The sequence below is a fragment of the Oryzias latipes genome, chromosome 16 (genome assembly GCF_053564925.1).
Source record: "Oryzias latipes strain Hd-rR chromosome 16, Olatipes_Hd-rR_3.1".
NCBI lineage: Eukaryota > Metazoa > Chordata > Actinopteri > Beloniformes > Adrianichthyidae > Oryzias > Oryzias latipes.
Genome location: NC_136252.1, coordinates 5,307,295 through 5,313,294, shown reverse-complemented (window position 1 = coordinate 5,313,294; position 6,000 = coordinate 5,307,295).

Genomic DNA, 6,000 nt, shown 5'->3' with positions numbered 1-6,000 from the left:
CAGAAAAGTTTTGACTGTATTACAACACAAGTAAAACCTGACCAGAGTGTTTCTAATGTGTGTACATTTTGAAAAGTTGCCTATAAAAACCTATACATTCTTACAGATTTCAAATCTCTGCTGAAACCTTTACAGTTTATCTTGGTTTTCAATATACTGATAATTTCAAACTATATGAAATGTGTGTTTTGTCTTAAAGGTAAGTCATGGCAACTGGACTTGAAATCAATTACCTTGGAACAATTCGTCACTAATCCAAGTAACTTCATTCATGAGTCTACTTTGCATTTTTGTTCCTCTTTTAAGTTGTATGTTTCACCCATGGAGCACTATGGTCAACATTGTTGTTTTATAGATGATTGCTCAATAAAGCTGCAGAAAAGCAGCTTTGTGTAATTATAAGGATCACTGAATGAGAGCAGAATGTAGAAATGTCACATACCTTCAGATGACTTTACAATTGGGAATCCCAATGAAGTGACCCGTTTGATTGCGTTGCATTGTCTTTCATTTCTTTACCCTCTCATCCTTGGGAGTGTCAGTCAGAAGAAAATCACTGCGGCTCTCTCACATTGTTGTTCATTTTAGTAATTTTGCTCCCAGTTGGTGGCCCCAGTAATAAATGGTGGGGGATGGATAGACCACACTGAATGAGATGCCAGAGATCTTTAGCAACACTCCTTCGGGCCCTTTTGCATTTAGTCACCCTGAGCTCATAATTGTGTGACTAAAGCAATTGTTCACTTAATTTGAGCTATTCAGCGCCTCTTGAGATTTCTCCCTACACCCTCAGGTGGGAGTCAGGTGACAGCAGAATTAGGTGGGACTCTAAAGTGAGATTCAGGTGACTTTCCAAACATGGTCTTAAAGCAAAAATGGGTTCTTGTTTGTTGTAGTATCTATTTTTTTAAACTTTCCATTTGCTATTACATATAAATAACAAATAGTTGACAAATCTGCACGTATTTTTTTCTTGGTGTGACTAGAAACATTCCAAGAAAAGACAAATATATGAGCTCTTATCTTGCATTTCACAGTTACAATAGGTCATATTGTGTTCTGCTGGCTCACAAGTACAAACATATGATTATGAAATTGCATGCAGGTTAATGATTCAGTGACACAGTAAAAGTAAAAACCCAGTGCAGGATTTATTGCAACTCGGGGACTTTTACTGCGGTCAGCTATAGTGAGCAGATAATCTTCAGGGTGTTCATTTCGTCTTTTGTGACAAAATGTGATATTCTGTCTTTTTTTTCTTTAAAGATTGATTCCACTCCCTGTATTTTCCTTAACTTTATAGCAGTTTGACATGTTATGACAAAAAATTGCTGAAATGGAGGGCGGTTCCACCTTTAGTCCCCAACACATGTGAAGCATTACATAAGCAGAGCACCATTTAAACTTTAATTCCTCATTCTGAGCAGTTCACAAGCCCAAAGAGTGTTTTAAGATTGAAGAGGCAAAGTGGAGCAGCAACTCAAACACAAAGGGAAGTTGCCCCAAAACTTGGAAAAGATAGAAAAAACGTACTGGGGTTATGGTTTATTTTCATCTAAAGCGGCCATTTATCTTGGCCAGATCCCAGATCTAAACCACTGTGTATGTTTCTATGGTCTCAGTGGGTTTGTTTGTGCGCCACAGCCACTTAACTCTCTGGCCAGGGGAATGGCAGAGCTCAGTCGTAATCTCAGAATTGTGAAATCCCACCGTTTCCTCGAGCCCTCACCATTGTTTTGCACCTTTCTCGCTGCTTAAAAACAGTGTACATCCAAAAAAAAATGAGTTTAGAGTTGACAATCAGTTTGATCAGTTATCAATGTGCCTTTTCTGCAAAATGCTTCCTCATCTATCAAAGGTGGAGACTTTGAAAGCCATAAATACTTAACAATGTTTACAAGTTAGTTATGGTAACTAATATATGGAGTTGATGTCGAGGAATGTCTGTAACGTTTGGACTTTAAAAGACGTAATGTCGTCATTTGCTTGTTTTATTGTTGTCTTTTGTTCTCATTTTGTCTTGTCCTTGGGTTTCAGAGCAGGCTGGCTATGACTCCACCCATTTACCTGTGGTTGGTAATCAATCATAAGGAATTCTATGTGGTTGCGCCTGAATTCTTTCACTACACTATTTACTCCACTATATAGGGCGATCGCCATTTTGTTGTGGTGTCTAAATCTACAATTTCAAAATTTTCCAGAAGTCTCTGCAAAAACTGGTATGCATTGATGCTCAGTAGTTTGGTGTAGGTACACCACAGTGCATTGGATTTGCATGATCTTTCATATAAAAAAGGGAATGTAAATCTTTTTATAAAGTTGTCATCCTCAGAACACAGTGGATTCATAAATAACCTTTATAAAATGCTTACATTTATTAGGTTTTTCTCTTGGCAAATGGGTGACATCGTATTTTTTTAAAAAGACGTTTTAAAAAGAAAAGAATTAGTGAGCATATGTTTGAATTAAATTAAAATCCAGGGCATTAGATAGTTGTGCACTATGTAGTCTTTTAGTGATTTGAGAGAGTGGTGAGTGAATTCGTCAAAAGCCTGTGTCTTCATTGTCAACTCATCTTGTAAATGCTTAAGTCTCGGTGACTTAGACTTTCTAGTTGTCATACACACGGACACACATTCTGCTTTTGGTTCTTAAATCCTTGATGCACATTCACATCTTTGTTTGCTGGTCTTCCCTGCATCTGGATTCTCAGCTCCTTGCCCAACCATGGCACTAACATCTATTTATAACATCTAAAAAAGTTTGACTGATAATGCAAAAATACCTATGACTGTAATTCGGTAGGTTGGTAAATGCGTTTGCACTGGCAAACTGTGAAGGATGTAGCCAGCCTTTGCACTGGAATAGCTGGGATAGGCTCCAGCAACCTCCAAGACCCTGCAGACAAATTGGAAACAGCAGATGGATAGATAAATGGTTGGGTTATTTACCCAGACTTTTCTGTTGCTCTAAGCCACCACCATCTTTCACCAGTTCTTTATCACCTTTTTTTTAATGAGATCATTCAATTTTCCTAGATTACTTTTTAATTTCTATTCATAGATTTAAAGGTTGAAGGTCAAGCACAAAATCTTTATTCCTTCTACCAGCATAGTTAAAATACCAGCAAAACTTTTATTTTTATATTAGCCAAAATAACAACAAACTAGAAAAGTCCAAATCAAATCTGTTGTCATATAAATAAGCCCTCTTTTAGTACAACAATATGTTGAGAAACCATCTCAACATATTATGGTGGAATTGAATGAAAATTTTATTGTTTTTTATTTCCATTAAAGTCTTATTGTTTATGGCAAAGAGATTTAACTGAGACTATCTGTAGTAATAAAATCCAATGTCGTGCAGTTTCCAAAGTGGCTCATTAACCTGCTTTCAAAAGTCCTTGACACAAAGAAAAAACATTTTTATAGATTTTCTTTCTTGTCACCAATCAAAAAGCTTTAACCCCTTGATGCCTGAATTTATTTCCAGCTATATTAAAGAACAAAAATCTGTTATATTTTTTCTTACAAGCAGATACTAAATGATGGTAGCATAAGAGCAGAATTGGTTTGGTTTGGTTTCAGCAACAGGCAACCTGAACATAGACAATAGAGGATGAAATCATTTTTCAGCCTTCTTCACCGCACATTGATGCAAAAAGGCATAAAACAACTGGATCACTAACCTTTGAGATATTGTGAAAGACCCACAGAATTACCTCTTGGGACAATTTAATCATAACAAAAGAGGAAAAAAAACTAAGATTCTGCCATGAACACCCAGATACTTTGCTCATTCAGCCAGGTTCAGGTGAGATCTGAGACCTGCTTTGTGGAGTGGACTTTCCAAGAAAGCAAACTCAGGTGCAGGACCAAATAAAGCAATGTGAAAACGCCATGACAGTGTCATGCAGAAACCAGAACCAAATTTGTAAGATAGAGACAGTAACTCTTGGCCTTTCCAATCAGGAAAGTGCATACAGGCACACTTCTGCCTGCAATACTGCATGCTTTTGCACAAAGTATTGGAAATGCTGAGAGGTTTGCACATCTGGTTCTAGATGAAGATTGGCCTGTATGATTAAATTTGGCACATTAACTTGAGACCAAAGCTCTCAATCAATATGACTAATCTTCACTTAAATTAAATTAGATACAACCCCACTATGTCAAGTTAGCTTTTCAGAAATTTTCTCACATGATGTTACGCCAAAGCAGCAAAAACAAAATCCTCCCAACGGGGATTTACCACTTCCTTCCAGTCAATAGCCCCCTTGGGAGCATCCCTGAAGGAGGCCCAGCTCACTTACCTCAGCTATCTTAGTGACCTACAAACCCACTGGTTGCTTCAGCAGAGTCCAAACACCCCTGCTCTACAGCTACATCCTGGCAGTAAATCACCGGCCAGTCTGAACTTCCGTGGAATGCGTCTTGATCTGCCAAAAGATTGCAAGGCCCAAAGCTTATCAGTGTTCAACACATCTCTGCGTAATCAAGCTGAGATAAATTTGGCATCTTCAGCTGCAGCTTTTATTTCTAAAAGCCATATTTTTAGCAACACAGCACTTGGAGTTGCAGGTATTACACTGGTGATTAGTGGAACCAGTTCTAAGGAGCTCAAATTGCATTTATGGTAAAACATTTTGGGTGAGAATGGCTTCAGCTCATGTATTTTTCAAACCAGGTGTCCACAGGCTTCCCAAAGATAGTTGTATTAAGTCTTTTGTCAGTTTTTATACTTTCCTTTTATTTAATTGCTGATACTAAAAAGGATTGCAGCCATATGTAACAGTTATGCAGCAAAGATGTTGTTGGAAGACCTCTCTGAAGGAATTTCTAAAGGTGAAAAAGCATTTAGAAAGCATTCAGATTTTCTGGCATCAAAATATATTTGGATTCTGCACAAATTCTGTGCAGATCTTGTGTTATTTCAGTTATGTGTTATTATCAGTTCAGTTATGGGCAAAGGGGAAAAGAGGGCGGGGTTGCCTACAACGCAGAGGTTAATTTCTGATGAACAACAGCTGCTCTGCAGAAATAATGTACTAGAAAACAACACCGTTTTTTTTTTGGCTAAAATGGCATAATAAATAAAAGACCACTGGGAACGCTTTAAAAATAGATCAGAAAATGATAGGAGGGGGACTTTAGGTGAACAATTAGTTGATCTCTTATATTATTTTTTGCCTCTTCTCTTTTTTTTTAATTGTTTAGACATTTATTGTTAAATGTTTATTTTATTTAAAACGTTTTTGTTACATTTTTTCACGTTCATGAGTTGGTTGAAGTTAAATGTGCATATTTCTGCTTTGTGGATGTGCAGCTGCACTAAAATGCGTGCATCAGGGTGACCAGAGGTGGCATCACAACCTCTCAGCGCCCAACAGCTCCCCTAAAGAGTTGTGCACAGTCAGCCCAGCTGAAAAGCTCTTTCCTATTGCAGTTTAATCAGAAAGGTTTGATTTTTACCCGCCAACAGAATTCCTCATCCGTGCTCACACTTGACTTCCTAAAATCTCATCTACTCGACTTGAAGACAGAGCTTCAGTCCCACTTTGTTCTGCAGAATGAGTCTTTAAGTATAGTTTGACATGCAAATATGTCCTAAGGCAAGTTTTCCCTTGACCCCTTCTGAAGTCCTGGGTGGCCTCCTGAAAAGCTTTCCTTAATTTGACGTGAGCTGATTTGGAGGATTTTAGCGTTAGTATTCCTCTCAGACATGTGGACTCACATGTAAGATGTGAGGAAGGTCTTCTTGGTGTTTTTATGAGCGCTGATGTGAGACAGCAGTCTAAGCCTAAAGAAAAAGAGGTGGGAGAAGTATTTTAGATTCAAAGCGAGTTGGAATGGAGAGTGAATACAAATTTTAGGCATAAATCACAGTCTGAAGTAAAAAAGTAACTGTATCTTCATGCCCACTTTCTTTCCCTTTTCCCCAAAGGTTTCCCTGCTTTTGTTGTGGTGGAAGTTTCAGGGTTTTGACAGCTGCGCTTGAAAT